This window comes from Triticum aestivum, chromosome 5B (genome assembly GCF_018294505.1).
Source record: "Triticum aestivum cultivar Chinese Spring chromosome 5B, IWGSC CS RefSeq v2.1, whole genome shotgun sequence".
Lineage (NCBI taxonomy): Eukaryota > Viridiplantae > Streptophyta > Magnoliopsida > Poales > Poaceae > Triticum > Triticum aestivum.
Window position 1 is genome coordinate 106,889,460 of NC_057807.1, and position 22,244 is coordinate 106,911,703.

The following is a 22,244-nucleotide window of genomic DNA, read 5'->3' on the forward strand; positions in this document are numbered from 1 at the left end:
ATATATGGTGGACACCCCAAAAGACGGGGACGGCAAAGAAGCAGCGGAGGCAGACTCTTTAAAGAAGCAGCCCAAACGCCGGCGTCAGCGGCGCCGCTCTAAATCCCGCCACAACAAGAATGGAAATTCCGGCACAGGAGATAATAATACTCCAGAGAGTGCCGAAGACAATCCCCTCCCGCAAGACTCAAAGCAGGAGGATGCAGAAGCAAGCCCTCACGAGAGGGCGGCAGACGAAGAGGTTGAGGATCATGACCATATGCCTCCCTCCGAAGACGAAGCAAGCCTCAACGATGATGAATTCGCCGTACCTGAGGATCCCGTCGAACAGGAGCGCTTCAAGCGCAGGCTTATCGCCACAGCAAACAGCCTAAAGAAAAAGCAGCAACAGCTTCAAGCTGATCAGGACCTGCTGGCCGATCGATGGACCGAGGTCCTCGCGGCCGAAGAGTATAAACTCAAACGCCCCTCCAAAAGTTACCCAAAACGCAAGCTGCTCCCCCGATTAGAGGAGGAAGCACACATACCTCCATCACCAGCGCACAATATGGCTGACCGACCACCCCGTGGTCATGACAGAGAGGCATCCAGGCCCCCAGCCAAGACTGCACCCCGGCATCGCTCCAAAAGTACGAAGCCAAGAGGGAACGCGCCGGACTTGCGAGACATATTGGAGGACAAAGCAAGGCAATCCAGATCCATCTACGGATCGCGTGGGCGCCCCACGACCCATGACGAATACCGTCGTGCCGGATAAAATAACCCCGGCCGGGCCGAACACAGCAGACAGCGCTCTCTCGAGTTGCGTCGCGATATTGCTCAATACAGAGGCGCCGCACACCCGCTATGCTTCACTGACGAAGTAATGGATCATCAAATCCCCGAAGGGTTTAAACCCGTAAACATCGAATCTTACGATGGCACAACAGACCCCGCGATTTGGATCGAAGATTATCTTCTCCACATCCATATGGCCTGCGGCGACGACCTCCATGCCATCAAGTACCTCCCACTCAAGCTTAAAGGACCAGCTCGGCATTGGCTAAACAGCTTGCCAACAGAGTCAATTGGGAGCTGGGAAGACCTGGAAGCTGCATTCCTCGACAACTTCCAGGGCACGTATGTGCGACCACCAGACGCCGATGACCTAAGCCACATTATTCAGTAGCCAGACGAATCGGCCAGACAATTCTGGACACAGTTCTTGACAAAGAAAAACCAAATCGTCGACTGTCTGGACGAAGAGGCCCTTGCAGCCTTCAAGCATAACATCCGGGATGAATGGCTAGCCCGGCACCTGGGGCAGGAAAAGCCGAAATCTATGGCAGACCTCACATCATTAATGACCCGCTTTTGCGTGGGAGAGGACAGCTGGCTAGCTCGCAGCAACAATCTCCGTAAAAATTCTGGCAGTTCGGATACTAAGAACAACAACGGTAGGTCACGTCGAAACAAAAACAAGCGCCGCATTAACGGTGACGATAAGGAGGATACGGCAGTCAACGCCGGATTCCGAGGCTCTAAACCCGGTCAGCAGAAGAAGCCGTTCAAAAGAACCACTCCGAGTCCGTCCAATTTGGACCAAATACTCGACCGCTTATGCTAGATACATGGCACCCCTGAAAAACCAGCTAATCACACTAATAGAGATTGCTGGGTGTTCAAGCAGGCAGGCAAGTTAATTGCCGACAACAACGACAAGGGGCTGAACAGCGATGATGAGGAAGAGACCCGACCGCCGAACAATAGAGGACAGAAGGGTTTTCCCCACAAGTGCAGACGGTGAATATGATTTACGCGACCCATATACCCAAGAGGGAGAGGAAACGCGCACTAAGGGACGTCTACGCGATGGAGCCAGTCGCCCCGAAGTTCAATCCATGGTCTTCTTGTCCGATCACTTTCGATCGAAGAGACCATCCGACCCGCATACGCCATGGCGGATTCGCCGCATTGGTTTTAGACCCAATCGTCGATGGATTTCACCTCACGAGAGTCCTGATGGACGGCGGCAGTAGCCTGAACCTGCTTTATCAGGATACAGTGCGCAAAATGGGCATAGACCCCTCAAGGATTAAACCTACAAAGACAACCTTTAAAGGTGTCATACCAGGAGTTGAAGCCAACTGTACAGGCTCAGTCACACTGGAAGTGGTCTTCGGATCCCCGGATAATTTCCGGAGCGAAGAGTTAATCTTCGACATAGTCTCGTTTCGCAGCGGCTATCACGCTCTGCTCGGACGAACCGCGTTTGCAAAATTCAACGCGGTGCCGCATTATGCATACCTAAAGCTCAAGATGCCAGGCCCTCGTGGAGTCATCACGGTCAATGGAAATACGGAACGCTCCCTCCGAACGGAGGAACATACAGTGGCTCTCGCGGCAGAAGTACAGAGCAGCCTTTTAAGGCAATTCTCGAGTCCGGCCGTTAAAAGACCGAATACAGCAAAACGCACTCGGAGCAATGCCAACCAAGACCACCTGGCGCGATCAGAGCACGTGTAGCAATGCGGCCCCAACCCTCGCCCGCGCATGATCGCAACGATAACACTCCGCATACATCATTACGCTTTGGAGATACCATGGGCACAGGGGAAGGGGCACGATCGCAACGGACCCAGAGTGCGGTTCGACCACACCGGGGGCTCGCAAGTGTGCCCCCCTTTCTTTTTTTATTATTTTTTATTTCCCTTCTTTGTGTACACAGGACTCCGTTAACCAGAGGCCCTGTCCGGCGATGAATCTGCCGAACTCATGATGCAACAGTCAGGGACGAAAGAAGGCTGCGACGATCACTCAGGTGGTCTCAATTACGAGCATTAAATTCGATTATATACACCAAGTCCGCAGCTCACCCCTGAAGGGGGACATGTTAATTAGTACAAATCCCTTGCTTACCGCACTATTTGTATCAGTCCGCACTCATAGCAGATTTCCTTTAATAAATACCGCAGCACTTTTCGACTGCAATTATATCACCTTTTTTTACATATATGTTTATTACATGACATCTTGCACCCGTATATTTTGGTACGGCCGAATATGCCAGGGGCTTCTATTCCCCAAATTATGGTGTGATAAAGTCCGAACACTTTCATAAGTGCGGCACCCCGAACTTATAGCATTATATGAATCGGCTCCGAATCATGTCTTGGGTCAATAGTTGGGTTTGCCCGGCTCCCACGTTTTGGTGCCTTACGTTCCGTTCTGTCGGCTAAGGTGGCACTGGGAGAACCACTGCGATTGCGCCCCGGTTGAGCCGGGCGAGCGCCTCAGTGGAGAAAGCTAAAACTGACTAGCATGATAAGGCGAGAGACTGGTCGCTGTTCGAGAGGTTTTTTCGGGTCCTTAAAGACTCACGCCGCTTCGAGCGAAGTTCCACACAATGTCCGAGGAAGGCGTGGATAGCGCCCCGGATTCGGTCTTCCGAATACTAGGGGCTTCGCCGAAATTTAAAATTATAGAATTCTATGGCTAAGTGAGAGTGTTCAAGCATTATAAGTCCGGTTGCCTTGTTCGTTGTGTTGAGCGCCTCCCTAGATGGACCCAAAAATGGGAACAAGAGTGCTCAAGTTTATCCCGAACACCCCAGCACTCGTGGCTTGGGGGCTGAAGCCAACGACTTGCCATCTCTCAGATTTTATAAACGGCCGCACAGAAGGTAATATTTTAAATTAAACAAGCGTTGCTTAATGCGTACATGAACAAAGTTTCAGTGTGCAGGATAATACATAACGAGTTTACTCAAAGATTACATTCCGGGGGCACTCATCCGCAATATCGCGGGCTCCCTTCAGGACAGTTTTATAATACATCTCGGGCGTGCGATACTCCTTGCCCGGTGGCGGTGGGTCCATGAGAAGCTTCTCCGCATCCAACCTGCCCCAATGCACCTTTGTGCGGGCAAGGACCCACGAGCACCTTCAATACAGGCGGAGCGCTTGATGACCTCCACCCAGGGGCACGCATCCACCAGCCACCGCACGAGGCCGAAGTAGCTTCCAGGCATGGCCTGTCTAGGCCACAGCCAGACTATGAGGGCCTTCATGGCCTCCTCAGCTACCTTGTGGAGTTCGACCAGCTGCTTCAGCTGGTCGCTTGGGGGCACCGGATGTCCGGCCTCAGCATACTGAGACCCGAACACCTTCTCCGTCGAGCTCCCCTCCACGCCACGATAGAATGCGGCGGCATCGGACGCACTACGCGGCAGATCTGCAAACGCCCCTGGAGAGCTCCGAACGCGGGTAAGTGCAAGGTAGTTTACATTAACATGCTTGCTTTGCATGAAAAATGCCTTACCCGCCGCTATTTTCTTCACATCTTCAACCTCCTGAAGGGCCTTACGGGCCTCGGCCTTGGCGGCCTTGGCACTTTCGAGAGCCGAGAAAAGCTCGGACTCTCGAGTCTTGGAGTCACGCTCCAAACTCTCATGCTTTTCCATGAGAGCTTGGAGCTCTTGCCGTACTTCCGCCACCCGTGCCTCCTGCTTCTCTCGCTCTTCCCGCTCCGCGGCCGCACTGCGTTCGGCCGCGGACACGGCCTCCTTCAGGGCTGCCACCTCGTTCGTGGCCCCTGCAATACCCATATTATCCTTGTTAATTTTATTGCAACCAAAATCCTTTTCTGTAAGGTAACTATTCAAAGGGGTGTTAATCACCTTGTTTGTCCTCGAGCTGCTTCTTAGCATGGCCGAGCTCTTGCTCGGACCCCTCGAGATCCTTCTTCAACACTTCGACCTCCGCCGATAGTGCGGCAGAGGTCAGCAGCGTAGCCTGCAAACCCATGTTGACATATTTTAAGTACCCTGCGTATATCTTGTTAGATCCTCAGTCCGGCTTTTCTTTCCGAACACCGAACTGAGCATCAGGGGCTACTGTCCATGCGGTATTACATTACATAATTTTAACTTCTTACCTCAAAGCCTGTTAAAAGGCTACTGCAGGCCTCGGTCAGCCCGCTCTTGGCGAGCTGAACCTTTTGAATCACCGCACTCATGATAGTGCGGTGTTCTTCCTCGATGGAAGCGCCTTTAAGCGCCTCCAACGGGTTATCCGGCGCCTCCGGTTGGACGGAGGCCGCCGGTGTCACGGTCTTGCCCTTCATTCGAAGGGGCCGCTTGCCGGACTCTGGAACCACTGCGGGTTCCGATGTAGAGTCCGGCACAAAGTCCGGGAGGCAGCCTGACGGCGCCTCCGAAGCCTCCTCCTGATGGGTCCCTCTCTGGGATCCCACCTCGGCGTCTTCGCCGGTGCGGGGGGTAGTGGCAGTCGGAAGTGAATCCACATCCGACGAGGCCAATGACCCGCTTGTTGAAGCGGGAAGATCATCATCGGCCGGACTACGGACAGAACGCGGCATTAGAAGGACACTACGCGACACGAAAGAAATTACATATCAAGGATCCGGATACTTACGATCTTGCCGGATGCCTGGCCCTTGGAGACCATTCATCCTCGCCAATGATGGTGTTGGCGAAACTGTCCGGGGGGATAGTCCTCCCCCTCTTGGACCCTTCGGCCTCCCCTATTGGGGAAGCCTTCCTCTTCTTCTCTCCCTCCTTCGGGAGAGAGTCCTCCTCCTCCTCATCTTCGGGGGAGGAGTCCACCTCGTCGTCGGACACCTGATTGCGGGAACTCTTTCGAGTCCCCGCGGCCACCTTATTGGCCTTCTTCTCCGGCACCACGTGCGGTGCCGGAACCAGCAGCCCCAATAAACAGGCGTCCACTGGGTCTTCTGGCATGGGGGCCGGGCTGATAAGCAGCTTGGCCTTCTCCATCCATTCCTGTCAAGGGAAGAGGCAGAATGAAACCCCTCTAGAATCAATTTGATTATCACAAGTGTCCCGTAAAGGGGTTGAATCACTTACCTCGTTAGCCGGATGCTGCGAGCGAAATCCGCGATCTTCTGTCACGGATGCGGGGGCTTCGGCACCCTTGAACAGCACCCTCCAGGCGCCTTCGTATGTTGTATCGAAGAGCCCGCTCAGCGCCTGGTGCTGTTCCGGATTAAACTCCCACAGACTGAATGCCCGTTCTTGGCATGGGAGAATCCGGCGGATGAGCATGACTTGGACCACGTCGACGAGCCTGAGCTTATTGCTCACCAGCTTCTGGATGCAGGCTCGGAGTCCCATCACCTCCATCGGATTGCCCCACTGCAAGCCCTTCTCTTTCCAGGAGGTGAGCTGCGTGGGGACGCCAGGTCTAAACTCGGGGGCCGCCGCCCATGTGGGCTTGCGCGGCTCGGCGATGTAGAACCACCCCGATTGCCACCCCTTGACAGAGTCCACGAAGGCCCCTTCGAGCCAAAGGACGTTGGGCAACTTGCCCAACATGGCGCCTCCGCATTCCGCTTGCGTGCCCTTCACAACCTTCGGCTTGACGTTGAAGGTCTTGAGCCACAAGCCGAAGTGGGGCCGAATGCAGAGGAAGGCCTTGCACACGACGATAAACGCCGAGATGTTGAGGATGAAGTTTGGCGCCAGATCATGGAAATCCAGGCCGTAGTAGAACATGAGCCCCCGGACGAATGGATGGAGCGGAAAGCCCAGTCCGCGGAGGAAGTGGGGAAGGAAGACGACCCTCTCATGAGGCCCAGGGGTAGGGATGAGCTGCCCCTCGTCGGGCAGCCGATGCGCGATATCGCCGGAAAGGTATCCGGCGCTGCGCAGTTTGGTGATGTGCTCCTCCTTAACGGTGGAGGCCAACCATTTGCCTCTCGCTCCGGACATATTCGGAGGAGGTCAAGGCGAGATGCGCGAACTTGGGCGTTGGAGCTTGAGTACGCGGAGATGGATAAGCAAAGGAGGAAGAAGGCGTAGGTGAGAAGGTGAATCCTTATCCCTTATATATAGGCGGACGAAAACTATGCGTCCCCCACCGGCCTGGTAAAACTCGCTTATCTCCCAAGCTCCACCATCAAGGGCGCGGTTGGGTTACCCACGTCCGTATTGATGAGAATCCTGGAATAAGGGGAACACGATCTCTGCTTCGACAAGACGTGCCAAGGAAACCGCTTCGCTAAACGTACTGAGGTGGTATAGTAAAAAACGATTCAAGTAAAAGCCTGGTAGCAGTGTGATGTCACGCCGCACAATACGTCAGCAGATTGAATTGGTGTACATTTTATTCTCTCTACGGTGGAATGTGGAATTTATTTTGCAGAGCCGGACACTATCCTGGTGTTCATGATCTTCTCTGGATTATTCAAGGGAGGAATCCGCCTTGCAATGCCGAACATTATGCGCGCCAGACTAATCGTCATTGAAGCCTGGTTCAGGGGCTACTGAGGGAGTCCTGGACTAGGGGGTGTCCGGACAGCCGGACTATCATCGTCCGCCGAACTCCAAGACTACGAAGATACAAGATTGAAGACTCCGTCCCGTGTCCGGATGGGACTTTCCTTGGCGTGGAAGGCAAGCTTGGCGATACGAATATGTAGACTCCTACCATTGTAACCGACTCTATGTAACCCTAGCCTCCTCCGGTGTCTATATAAACCAGAGGGCTTTAGTCCGTAGGACAACATACATTACAACAATCATACCATAGGCTAGCTTCTAGGGTTTAGCCTCCTTGATCTCGTGGTAGATCTACTCTTGTACTACCCATATCATCAATATTAATCAAGCAGGATGTAGGGTTTTACCTCCATCGAGAGGGCCCGAACCTGGGTAAAACATCGTGTCCCTTGTCTCCTGTTACCATCCGCCTAGACGCATAGTTTGGGACCCCCTACCCGAGATCCACCGGTTTTGACACCGACAGTTATGTTATGAATGAAGAAGCTGCTAGAGCTATCTTTGCTTGCAATGATAGATATGATCTTAAGAAATTATTAGCTAAATGGAAGCAGCAGTCTCTGAATGCTAGAATGAAACCTGACCCTGCTTTTGCTACTTTACCTATTTGTGTTACTGATAAGGATTATGAATTCTTTGTTGATCCTGAGATTATTAGTTTAGTTGAATCTGATCCTTTTTATGGCCTTGAATCTGAAACTGTTGTGGCACATCTTACCAAGTTGAATGATATAGCCACCCTGTTTACTCATGATGATAAATGTCGCTATTATTATATCCTTAAGATATTTATGTTCTCATTAAAGGGTGATGCTAAGACTTGGTATAATTCTCTTGCTCCTGGTTGTGTGCGTAGTCCCCAGGATATGATTTATTACTTCTCTGCTAAATATTTCCCTGCTCATAAGAAACAAGCTGCCTTGCGGGGAATATATAATTTTGTGAAAATCAAAGAAGAGAGTCTCCCACAAGCTTGGGGGAGGCTTCTGTGGTTACTTAATGCTTTTCCTGATCATCCTCTTAAGAAAAATGAAATACTTGATATCTTTTATAATGGACTAACCGATGCTTCCAAGGACTACTTGGATAGTTGTGCCGGTTGTGTTTTCAGGGAAAGAACAGTCGACGAAGCTGAATTACTATTGAATAATATGTTGACTAATGAAAATAATTGGACTCTTCCTGAGCCAATTCCTGAGGCAATTCCTGAACCAATTAAGCCAACTCCTGAGTCTATTCCTAAACCCACTCCGAAGAAGAGAGGTGTTTTATTTCTCAGTCCTGAAGATATGCAAGAGGCAAAGAAATCAATGAAAGAAAAAGGTATTAAAGCTTAAGATGTTAAGAATTAACCACCTATTTAAGAAATACATGGTCTTAATATACCGCATGTTGAAGAACCACATTGTCTTGATAACCCGACACAGGTAGTAAAGGTAAATTCTCTCTATAGATATGATAAAGTTGAAATCCCCTCTACTAAATTTCATAGCCCATGCTTAGATGAATTTGATGACTTTATGGCTACACAAGAAAGTTTTAATGCTTATGTTGGTAGAGAGTTGAAGAATAATGCTTTCGAGATAGGACGCGTGAGCGATAATATGGCTAGAGTTAAAGGAGAACTCAAACTCATTAGCAAATATGCTTCTATGGTTGCTACTCAAGCTGAGCAAGTACTTAAAGCTCAAAATGATTTGCTTGATGAATTAAATAATAAAAATGACTTTGCTGTTAGAGTGGCTACTAGAACTGGTAGAATGACTCAGGAACCTTTGTATCCTGAAGGCCACCCTAAGAGAATCGAGCAAGATTCTCAGAGAAATACTTTAGAGGCACCTATTTCTTCTAAAAAGAAGAAAAAGAAAAACGATAGGACTTTGCATGCTTCTAGTGAACCTACTGTAGACATGCCTGAGAATCCCAATGATATTTCTATCTCTGATGCTGAAACACAATCAGGTGATGAACATGAACCTAGTGATAAGGCAATGATAATGTTCATGTTGATGCTCAACCTAGCAAAAACAATGATGTAGAGAATGAACCTGATGTTGATCTTGATAACCCACAATCAAAGAATCAACGTTATGACAAGAGAGATTTTGTTGCTAGGAAGCACGGTAGAGAAAGAGAACCATGGGTTCAGAAACCCATGCCCTTTCCTCCTAAACCATCCAAGACAAAGCATGATGAGGATTTTGAGCGCTTTGCTAAAATGATTAGACCTATCTTCTTATGTATGCGCTTAACTGATATGCTTAAAGTAAATCCTTATGCCAAATATATGAAGGATATCATTACAAATAAAAGAAAGATACCAGAAGCTGCAATTTCCACCATGCTTGCTAATTACACTTTTAAAGGTGGAATACCAAAGAAACTTGGAGATCCGGGTGTACCAACTATACCATGCTCCATTAAAAGAAATTATGTTAAAACTGCTTTATGTGATCTTGGAGCCGGTGTTAGTGTTATGCCTCTCTCTTTATATCGTAGACTTGAATTGAATAAGTTGACACCTACTGAAATATCTTTGCAAATGGTCAATAAATCAACTGCTATACCTGTCGGTATTTGTGAGGATGTGCCTGTTGTTGTTGCAAATATCACTATCTTAACGGAATTTGTCATTCTTGATATTCTCGAGGACGATAGTATGTCGATTACCCTTGGTAGACCTTTTTTGAATACTGCAGGGGCTTATTGATCACAACAAAGGCAATGTCACTTTTCATGTTAATGGTAATGAGCATACGGTACACTTTCCGAGGAAACAATCTCAAGTTCATAGCATCAATTCTATTGAAAAAGTTCAACCTATCATTATTGGAGGTTTTGAATTTCATCTCCCTACTGTCAAGAAAAAGTATGATACTCTTATTATTGGGGATGTTCATATCCCCGTTGAGGTAACTTAGTGTTATTCAAAATTTCTCCGGTTCCGTGTTATTCGGAATGAGTTTGTTAACAAGACTTGATCAACCTTGTTAGTGGATTCATTTTGATGATCATGAGATGGATGAAACTAGAAGGCACAACCTTCTGTACCCACTTTTTAGTTTCTGTTATTTGGAATAAATAAATAAAAATAGTATTATCTATCTCTTTTCTGAATTATCCGTGCAATAAAAAATATCCTGAAAATAAAAGTGCTCCAAATGCCCTACAAATTTAGTATGATTTTTATGGAACATTTGACGATTTTAGGCGCTGAAATCACTGCAGGAGGGGCAAGCACCAGGCCACGAGAGTGGAGGGCGCGCCCACCCCCCTGGACGTGCCCCCCTGTCTCATGGGTCCCTGGTGGCCCCCCTCCACTTATGCCAGCACCCACACACTCCATCTTCTACCCAAAAAAATCCCCATCCAGCTCAAGCACGAGTTCTAGCTCATTTTGCTGCGATTTTTGATCTCTTAGCTCAAAGCTCCATTCACAAAACTGCTTTGGGAGATTGTTGCTTGGTATGTGACTCCTCCATTGGTCCAATTAGTTTTTGTTCTAGTGCTTTATTCATTGCAAATTTTTGCTGCATAGGCGACCATGTTCTTGAGCTTGCATGTTGAATTCATGAGGTCCCAAGCGATTCTAATGCATGATATAGGCTCTAAGCACTTGTAGGAGTAGTTGCTATCAATCTTGTTTAGTTTTATTCACTTTTATTTTGAAGTTACTAAAACTTCAGAAATTTTTCACAAAAAGAATTATGTCTAGGAGAATGTACCAAGGTGGTTCTTCGGTGAAGAAAGGGCCCAGGATAGCTATACGTGAGCAAGATGTTGAATTACTGAGGGACGCGGATGTATAAGCTTGTGAGTGACCATCTGATGATTTTATGGTTGAAGCAGGCTTTAAGGAGGAATTCGACGCATATGTGCGTAATGCTAAGCTGGAGGACTTCTTACAAGATAAGTGTCCTCAGTACTATCAATTGACTGATTCCTTTGTGCGGCGGTTTAAATATAACTGTACGCGTAATTCTCCCAGTGTCCTATTTGATATTTATGATCCATCTTATACCGTGGACTTAGAGGATTTTACAACTGCTTGCAAACTCCCGCAGTGGGGTAATATTAATGATCCTCACAAATCTGAATTTAGAGATTTCCTTGCTAGTATTACTGTGGGAGAATCCAGGGACATAGCACAAGCTACCATAGGGAGCAGTCATTTTCCTGCTATACATTATTTTGCTCTCTTCATTGATAGATGCATTAACAGTAAAGATGAAGCATGTCATATGTGTGTCCCTGATCTGTGTGTCCTCAAGAGTGTTGTGTTGGGTTATAATGGTTATAACTTGGGGGGCAATAGTTGCATGTAGGTTGCAGAATAATGGTAGAGCTGGAGATTTATTTGGAGGAATTTATGCAACCCGTGTGGCTAATTATCTTGGTATAGCCCGACGAGAGGGGGATGTGATGATACCTCCTGCTTATCTAGATTATGACGCTATGGTCAACCATCATTTTCTTAGGAGGAATGAACAATTCCTACATTATCGACTAATCTATAACAGACGCAATGTCGTCCATGTTACTCTTCCTGCTTGTCGGATTTCGGGTTCCGGCAGACCCTTGAGGTTCGATCTCTAGGGTGCGTGCGGAGATTCAACCCTCTACCGTCTCGCTCCTCGCCGAATCGCTGGGACCTAAACTACCAAACTGAACAGCACAAGAGACACAAGATTTATACCGGTTCAGGCCACCATTGTGGTGTAATACCCTACTCTAGTGTGTGGTGTGGTGGATTGCCTCTTGGGCTGATGAGGAACAATACAAAGGGAGAACAGCCTCGCGAGGGTCTGTTCTTGGCTGGCGCGATGAACTGCTAGGGGGAGTTCAGTCGCCTCTCTCTCTCTCTGTGTGTGTCTTCCTATCCTTGTTCTCTCGATCCGGTCTAGCTACCTCTACCCCGGGGGTGGCTAGTCCTATTTATAGGCAAAGGCCCTGGGCCTCTTCCTAAATATTGAGCGGGAAGGGCGCCAACAATTGGCCATTTTGAAGGGGAACAGCGGGTACACTTATCCTGACTAAAGTTGGTCCTCGCCTGTCAAAGGCTCTGTTGATGATGCCGGCTTGGGCTCCACAATTACTTCCTTCCGGCCGTTGGGCTGGTCTTGGTCTTGTTGCACCGAAATGGACGCCTTTGCTTGATGCTCTCGCCTGTGCTTGCTCCCTTTGCACCAAAGAGGAAAGGAGGACACTGCGCGGGCTGGCGCCCGACTGGCGCCCTTGGTCGTCATGGCTTGCGTCATGGGCACCTCGCGAGGTACCCTGCCTTGAACTCTCCGCCTCCTCCTGAGCCAGCCTGACGAGGTCGTGCCTGAGGAAGCTCCTTGTCGTCCGCCCCGCGAGGCTTGGCCCCTCGCGAGGGTCTTGAGCTTGCGTTGATGAAGATGGGCTGTGCTGGGCCTCCTTTGAGCCACGCCGTAGGCCGCAGGCAGGCAAGTCTGGGGACCCCCATTCCCAGAACGCCGACAGTAGCCCCCGGGCCCACGGCGCGCCTGAACTTGGCCGAGCAGAGAGGTGAAAGGGCAAGTGCGAAGCGTCGCGGGCCCTAATAGCCTGCGGCCTTGGGCGCCATGTGGCGGTTGATTGGACGGGGGCGACTCCGCTTCCCCATGACACCTTGGTAACCGCACAGATTCGACAAGTCTCTGCATGCAAAGCGGGTCATGATTACCTGTGATCGTGGAGGTCGACGGTTGGCCTTCGCCGGCTATAAGTATGGAACGGCGCGCGCCCTTCTAACTTATCCCCTCTTTCTTCTCCTTCTTCTCCATGGCTCCACCAAGGAATTTTTCGGCCGTTGAGAAAGGGAAGGCCTGCCAGGTCGAGTCTCCCTCTCCCCCGCCTAAGCGCGGTCGAGGTCGCCCTCGCAAGCATCCTGTGGCCTCCACGGTGGTCCTCCGTGGTCGCGGATGTGGCTCTCAGCGCGGCGATGAGCGGCTGGCCATGGTCGACGGGTGTGCCCCGACCGTGCGACCCCCGAGGCCGCGCCTCCACGCTGCAGAGGTGCTACCGGAGTTGATGGTGTGGGCGGTAGAGTCGTCCGGCGCCCGGCTTCAGCTCCCTCGCTTCCTCCTGGGTGAGCTCCCAGCTGGCGCTCTGGGTGGCCTCTGGCTCCAGGCGGATGGCTGCTGCAGCCGGGCTTCGTGGGCTTCTTTGGAGGTCTCTTCTACAGGGAACCTGTTCCTGACCCGCAGGTGGTAGACGTTTGCTCGCGCGCGTGGTCTCCACCGCCAATGCTCCCTGCACTTAAAGTACGACGGCGATGCCACCCTCTACGTGAGGGTGTTTGGGGAAGATGGTCGCCGCATGGGGTGCTGCCCTGAAGACGACGACCGCGGCCGGGGACTCAGCCCCGGCATGGACGAAGAGGGCAGCGCGCGGGCGGCTGGCGACGCCCGTGACTCCTCAAGCTTCACCAGCTCTTCTTCGGGTGGTGACTCTTCTAGCAGCGGTCGCGGCCAGCCCCCACGCCGCTGCGCCTGCTTGGAGGGTGGCAGCGGGTCTGCTCGCCGCCGCGCCCCGGTGAAGCGCGAGAGGGAGTCCGCCTGAGCTACAGAAGCGGCTCGGGTCTTCCAAGAGGGCCGGCTCGGGACGTGCTTCGCCTGCTTTTGTTCTTTTCCTTTCTTTTCTCCTGCGCAAAAAGGACAGCAATGTGTGGCCCCGTGGGGGCGCGTTTGGGTTAACGCCGTTAATCATTGTACTGCTTTTGTTATCTTGATATTGTCCTTTTCTGTTGTACGCCCATTCGTAAGTAATCCCTGGCCTCGGCCGCGGTGGCGACCGACCCAGGCCCCATGTTCGCGTCGTGGTGCCCGTGAGGCATGCTCCAGAGGGGTGCTCCGGCTGCGGACCCGGGTCCTGAAAACTTGAGCGATAGGGGTAGGAACGCTCGCGAGGGCTCCCAGGGCTTCTGCCTCGCGAGCCCCCGTGCAAGAGAAATCGAGGCAGGAAAGCGAAAAAGGTCGAAGAACCACGGACCAAAAGATGGCGATAGTTTCGATAAAAACTCCAAATGGGAATAACTAGTCAACTGCAGAAAGCAAATGAAAAAGCCGCGTCCGGCACCTAGTCTAGTCTTTGACGTCTTCTCACCAGCGCGGAGCTAAGTGCTGCCACTGGGCGTGGGAGGGAGCCCCAGGGCCTGAGGCCGGCACCCCTGAGACTCCGGGGCGTGTACAGCCCCAACTCATTATTATGTGAGAGTGTCACGGGCGGCAAGCTTCACAGGCGTTGTCCTTCTTCACAGGCTCCGGGCCTTTCTTTGGGGGAGCAAGCTTCACGGGCATTGGCCCTCTTCACGGGCTCCGGGCCCTTTCCCAAAAGATAAGCTTCACAGGCATTCGCCTTCTTCACAGGCTCTGGGCCTTTCTCAAAAAGACAAGCTTCACAGGCATTCGCCTTCTTCACAGGCTCCGGGCCTTTTCCCAAAAGATAAGCTTCACACGCATTCGCCTTCTTCACAGGCTCTGGGCCTTTTCCCAAAAGATAAGCTTCACAGGCATTCGCCTTCTTCATAGGCTCCGGGCCTTTTCCCAAAAGATAAGCTTCACAGGCATTCGCCTTCTTCACAGGCTCCGGGCCTTTTCCCAAAAGATAAGCTTCACAGGCATTCGCCTTCTTCACAGGCTCTGGGCCTTTTCAGGGGTAAAGCCTCCAGAGGTGACGGATGTTCCATGCGTTCTGTATAGGTACTCCCTCCTGAGTCTCCAAGTGCACGGAGCCGGGCCTGGAAACATGAACAACCTTGAACGGGCCCTCCCACATGGGAGAGAGCTTATGCAGTCCCTCCCTGGAGAGGACCCGCCGGAGCACGAGGTCTCCTACCTTGAGAGTTCTGGGGCGGATGTTGCGGCAGTGGTATCGCCAGAGTGCCTGCTGGTACCTTGCCGCTCGCAGCGCAGCTTCTCGACGATGCTCCTCCCCCAGCACGAGGTTCGTCCCCCGCATGGCGTCCTACAGCGTCTCATCGAACGCCAGGGCCCGCGCGGATCGATGCTTGACCTCGTGAGGGAGGACCGCTTCGGCTCCGTAGACCAGGAAGAAGGGGGTCTCTCCAGTCGGCTTGGTCGCGGTTGTGCGGATGGACCACAGCACGGACTGAAGCTCGTCATACCAGCCTCTACCGCAGGCCTCAAGTTTCTTCTTGAATGTCCTGGTCTTGAGGCCCCTCAGGACCTCTGCGTTGGCCCGCTCGTCCTGGCCATTGCTTTGGGGGTGCGCCATCGAAGCGTAGCATATCTGCGTCCCAAGGTTAGCGCAATATGTTTTGAAAAGGTTACTAGTGAATTGCGAACCGTTGTCGGTGATGATGCGGTTCGGCACTCCGAACCGGCTCACGATGCCCTTGATGAACTTGACCACAGAACCAGCAGGGATGGTGCGGACGGCCTCGATTTCGGCCCACTTGGTGAACTTGTCCATGGCGACGTAGAGGTAGCGATAGCCCCCTGGCGCCCGAGGAAAAGGGCCCAGGATATCCAGCCCCCAGACCGCGAATGGCCACGTGAGGGGTATGGTTTGCAGATCTCCTGCCGGCTGATGGATCTGCTTGGCATGGAATTGGCAGGCCTCGCAAGCCTTCACGAGCTCAACAGCGTCACTGAGCGTAGTGGGCCAATAGAAACCGCTGCGGAACGCCTTGCCGACGAGGGTCCGTGACGACGAATGATGCCCACAGTCTCCACCGTGTATGTCTGCCAGCAGTTCCTTCCCTTGTTCCCTGGTGATGCAGCGCAGGGACACATTGTTCGGTCGTTTCCGGTAGAGCTCTCCATCCATGATGCAGTACGCTATGGCTTGCCGCGCCACACGCTCTGCCTCCTCCTCCTTCTCCGGCAAGGTCCCTTGCGTTAAGTAACTCCTGAGCTCTGTGATCCAGCACCCCTCCTGAGGTTCCATCGTCAGGAGCAGGTGTGCTCCTGAGGCCGGGCCACAGGCTGGGGCTCCCGAGGCAGGTGGCTGAGGAAGCTCCACCCGAGGTTGTGCTGTGCTCGACAATGGTGGCAGGGCTGAAGGCTTGAAGAGTCGTTCCTCAAAGATGCCCGGCTCCTGGGGCAACCTCCTGGAGGCTCGTTTGGCGATGTCTTCGGCCTCTTGATTAGTGCCGCGGGGCACATGCTGTAGCTCCAGCCCCCAGAACTGCTTCTCCATCCTGCGGACCTCCGCAAGGTAGGCCTCCATGTGCTCATCTCTCGGTTCGTATACCTTGTTGGAGAAATTGACAACGAGCTGTGAATCGCCCTTGATAGTAAGACGCTTCACTCCCAGGGCAGCAGCGGCCTTCAGGCCCGCTATCAGTCCCTCGTACTCTGCTATATTGTTGGAGACCTTCTCGCCTTGCTGGAAACAGAGCTGCACGGCGTAGTAGAGCTTGTCCTAAGTGGGAGATATGAGCACCGCGCCAGCCCCAGCGCCCTGCCTGGAGAACGCTCCGTCGAAGTACATGACCCAGCCTTCTGGCGCCTCGCTTCCCAGGGAGAGGGATCGATCCTCGCCGGCCCTGAGGCCCGGTGCCTCTGTCCATTCGGCCACGAAATCTGCCAGCGCGGCCCCGTTGATGACTCTGGTCGTGCTGAATTCGAGCTGGAATGCTTGCAGTTCAATGTTCCACTCGGCGACCCTTCCGACTGAGTTAGGGCTCCTGAGCACCCTTTCCAAGGGGTATGCCGAGACAACCTTGATTGGATGACCCTGGAAGTAGTGTCGCAGCTTGCGTGAAGCCACCAGCAGCACGAGGAGGAGCTTCTGCGGCATGGGGTACCGTGCCCCCGCATCCCGTAACACCGTGCTGATGAAGTACACCGAGTGCTCGACGAGGCTTGGGGCGTCGATGCTGGTGGCGCCCTCCGGAAGCCGCGGTGGCGGAGCCTCCAGAAGCTGGTTGCCTGGAGAGAGGGCCTCCCCCGCCCCTGGTGCGCTCCGCTGCGGCGGTTGATCTTCCTCCGTCATGGTGGTGACTTTCGCGAGTTCCTTTTGATCCAGCTTTGCCTTGGCTCGGGTGGTTGCCATGGTCCTGGCCCGACGCTCCTCTCTAACTGCCACCAGGGCTACGCTCGCGGAGTAGGGAGTGGCGGCGAGGTAGAGTACCAAGGGCTCTTGAGGGCGCGGGGCCACCATCACTGGAGGGCTGGTTAGGTATCTCTTGAGATCTTGGAACGACTTGTCGGCCTCCTTAGTCCATTCAAAGGGCCCCTTTTTCTTCATCAGCTGGAAGAAAGGCAGCGCCCGCTCCCCCAATCGGGAGATGAAGCGCCCCAGTGCCATCACGCGCCCCGTGAGCTTCTGCATTTCCCTGAGGGTCTTTGGTGGGCTCATGTCCTCAACTGCCTTGACCTTTTTTGGGTTGGCCTCGATGCCTCGGTGGGATACGAGGAAACCCAAGAGCTTGCCCGAGGGGACCCCAAACATGCACTTCTCCGGGTTGAGTCGCAGGCTCACTGCGTTGAGGCTCGCGAAGGTTTCCTCCAGGTCTTGTATCAGGGTCTTGGCCTCGCGAGACTTCACTACAATGTCGTCGACGTAAGCTTCCACATTCTTCCCGAGCTGTGAGCCCAAGGTGATGTGCATGAGCTGCTGAAAGGTTGCCCCTGCGTTGCGCAGTCCAAATGGCATGCATGTGTAGCAGTACACCCCACATGGGGTTAGGATGGCCGTCTTCTCCACATCTTCCACCGCCATCTTGATCTAGTGATACCCGGAGAAGGCATCCAGGAAGCATAACAGGTCACACTCAGCGGTGGAATCGACGATCTGGTCGATGCGAGGGAGCGGGAACGGATCTTGCGGGCATGCTTTGTTGAGGTTGGTGAAGTCGACACACATGCGCTCCTTTCCTCCCTTCTTTGGCACAACCACGGGGTTGGCCAACCAATCTGGGTATCGGACCTTGCAAATAACCCCCGCGGCCTCTAGCTTGCGGGTCTCTTGGACGATGAAGGCCTGCTTTTCAGTGGACTGCCTCCTCGCCTTCTGCTTCATGGGACGCACATTGGGGCACACGTTGAGGTGGTGCTTGATTACGCCCCGTGGGATCCCTGCCAGCTAATCGGGCTCCCAGGCGAACACCTTCATGTTTGCACGCAAGAACTTGACCAGGGCTTCCTCCTGCTCTGGCTCGAGGTTGGCGCCTATGGTGAAAGTGGCGTCAGTGGACCCGTCCTCGTCGACAGGTACCTGCTTGGTTTCCGCCTTGTCTCGGGTGAACAACTGCTTCTTCTTGGTCAGCGCAGCCCCCTTAGGCTTGGAGGTTTCCGCGTCGACGGGCCGCGCCGCCGCTGCCATCTTGAGGGCGAGCTTGAGTACTCGTAGCGCACCTTCGGTGTCCCCGGGCATGGTGAGGATGCCGTTGCTCCCGGAGGTTGTACCCCGGGTGAGTCGCGGCCATGATTTGGCCAATGCTGGATAGCCGAGAATGGCATTGTAGGGGAGGCCGATGGGGGCGATGTCGAAATCGACTAGCTCCGTGCGGAAATTTTCGTAGGTGCCGAAAGTCACCGAAAGTCTGATCTGCCCCAAGGAGCTCGCCAACCCGCCTCCGACGCCCGAGAAAGGCCCGCTGGGTTGCAGCCGCTCCCGGGGTATGCAGAGGAGGTTGAAGGCCTCAACTAAGAGCATGTTGAGGCCCGCGCCACCATCGATGAGGGTCCTGGTGACGGCCACCTGGCAAATGGTGGGTGTGCAGAGCATGGGGAGCGCACCCGAGCAGGACGAGTTGGTGGGGTGGTCCTCAGAGTCAAAGGTCAGCCCGGCTGACGGCTCCGTCCGGCCCGAGGGAGCCCCCTGCCGCGTGAAGGCGGCGCCGACCCGGCGGACGAATGTCTTGACGTGGCTGCTGGAGGGCAGCGCCTGCGAGCCGCCCAGGAGGGCCGCGACGACCAAAGGAGCCGGCGCGACGGGGCGGGTGGGGGAGAAGCTGCGCGGCTCCTCCCTAGAGGTCACTCGGGAATGCAGGGACGATGCTTGCTGCCCGTTCCCTGCCGGGCCGGTGACGGTGTCGACGGCGGGCGACGGGGAACGACGAGGACGCAAGGGCGACATGGGAGGCAAGGGCGGCTCGGCGCCCGGCGCCAGCCCGACGAGCGTCAGACATGGTTGCGGTGGTCGGGGAAGAACGAGACGACGGAAGGCAGATTCCGGCGCACCCCTACCTGGCGCGCCAAATGTCGGATTTCGGGTTCCGGCAGACCCTTGAGGTTCAAACTCTAGGGTGCGCGCGGAGATTCAACCCTCTACCGTCTTGCTCCTCACCGAATCGCTAGGACCTAAACTACCAAACTGAACAGCACAAGAGACACAAGATTTATACTGGTTCAGGCCACCATTGTTGTGTAATACCCTACTCCAGTGTGTGGTGTGGTGGATTGCCTCTTGGGCTGATGAGGAACAATACAAAGGGAGAACAGCCTCGCGAGGGTCTGTTCTTGGTTGGCGCGATGAACTGCTAGGGGGAGTTCAGTCGCCTCTCTCTCTCTCTCTCTGTGTGTGTGTGTGTGTGTGTCTTCCTATCCTTGTTCTCTCGATCCGGTCTAGCTGCCTCTACCCCGGGGGTGGCTAGTCCTATTTATAGGCAAAGGCCCTGGGCCTCTTCCCAAATATTGAGCGGGAAGGGCGCCAACAATTGGCCATTTTGAAGGGGAATAGCGGGTACACTTATCCTGACTAAAGTTGGTCCTCGCCTGTCAAAGGCTCTGGTGATGACGCCAGCTTGGGCTCCACAATGACTTCCTTCCGGCCGTTGGGCTGGTCTTGGTCTTGTTGCACCAAAATGGATGCCTTTGCTTGATGCTCTCGCCTGCGCTTGCTCCCTTTGCACCAAAGAGGAAAGGAGGACACTGCGCGGGCTGGCGCCCGACTGGCGCCCTTGGTCGTCATGGCTTGCGTCATGGGCACCTCGCGAGGTACCCTGCCTTGAACTCTCCGCCTCCTCCTGAGCCAGCCTGACGAGGCCATGCCTGAGGAAGCTCCTTGTCGTCTGCCCCGCGAGGCTTGGCCCCTCGCGAGGGTCTTGAGCTTGCATTGATGAAGATGGGCTGTGCTGGGCCTCCTTTGAGCCACGCCACAGGCCGCAGGCAGGCAAGTCTGGGGACCCCCATTCCCAGAACGCCGACACTGCTCCTCTCCTTTTTGATTATCAGGCAAAAGGAAAGTTACTACCAGGGAGGAAGCAGCTGAACACGAGGGGAGAGCGGAGGCATCTCGCCAACATGCCGCTGCTCCGGAGGCGGTTGCTGCTGCATCTCAGTACGACCCCAGCTACAACTACGGATATCAGCCAGGCGGTCCTTGGTATTAGACCAACTTAGGCCAAAAGCCTAAGCTTGGGGGAGTACGTATTTCTCACCGACTTTACATTCATGTTCACACACTAGTCGTCGGTGCTCATACTCTTTCATTGTACTATCCATGTTAGTTTAATTTTCTTTTTCGCTTTCTTCTTGTGTGTTTGATAAACCTTAAGAAAAATCAAAGAAAATTAGTTAGTTTAATCTTCATGCTTGTGGTAGAAATTAAAATGAAAACCCAAAAAGATTTCTCGTTCTTCTTCTTACTTGTTGGGAGCTTTCCGTGTAAATAGTTTTATTTTCTCTTCTTTCCTTTGGGGGTCGAGAAGACCATATTGAAAATGCTTAGTGGCTCTCATATGCATGATTGTTTATTTAACTTAGAGCCCATTTTATTTTGTCTTCCCTTTTGAGTTGAATGCTTGCAGATTCCAGCTTAGTCCAATGCACGTGCACTATTATTATTATACACATCATTCGGTCATGCAAGTGAAAGGCAATAATGACGATATATGATGGACTTATTGAGATGAGAAAAGCTGGTATGAACTCGACCTCTCTTGTTTTTGTAAATATGATGAGTTCATCATTCCTGATTCAGCTTATTATGAAGTAAACATATTTGCAATGACATTTAGAGATTATAGTTGCTTGTGCCATGCTTGATTAGCTATGAGTTATAATGATTTACCTTGCGTGCCAACATGCTATTAGAATGATTATGATGTGGTATCATGGGATGGTATCCTCCTTTGAATGAATTGAGTGACTCGACTTGGCACATGTTCATGCATGTAGTTGAAACAAATCAACATAGCCTTCATGATATTAATGTTCATGGTGGATTATATCCTACACATGCTTGTATTCGGTGTGAATTAATTTTAATGCATGTTTATGACTGTTGTCGCTCTCTTAGTTGGTCACTTCCCAGTATTTTGCTAGCCTTCACCTGTACTAAGCAGGAATACTGCTTGTGCATCCAAACTCCTTAAACCCCAAAGTTGTTCCATATGAGTCCACCATACCTTCCTATATGCGGTATCTACCTGCCGTTCCAAGTAAATTTGTATGTGCCAAACTCCAAACCTTCAAATGAAATTCTGTTTTGTATGCTCGAGCAGCTCATGTTTCAACTAGGGCTGCCTTTATCTTACATGCTAGGTGGGTTATTCTCAAGAGGAGTGGACTCCACTCCTCATTCACGAGAAAGGGCCGGTAACCTGGATGCCCAGTCCCATGATCCAAAAAGATCAAAGCAAATCAAAATAATTAAACAAAACTCCCCCAGGGTTGTTGTTAGTTGGAGGCACTCGTTGTTTCGAGAAAGCCATGGATTGATGCTTGTTGGTGGTTGGGGGAGTATAAACCTTTACCATTCTGTTTGGGAACTGCCTATAATGCATGTAGTATGGAAGATACAGCCATCTCATAGTTGCGTTGACAGCAAAAGTATGCCGCTCAAAATGTTATTCAATCTCTATTTTAAAATCGAGCTCTGGCACCTCTACAAATCCCTGCTTCCCTCTGCGAAGGGCCTATCTATTTACTTTTATGTTGAGTCATCACCCTTCTTATTAAAAAGACCCGCTGGAGAGCACACTGTCATTTGCATTCATTACTATTGGTTTATATTGGGTATGACTTGA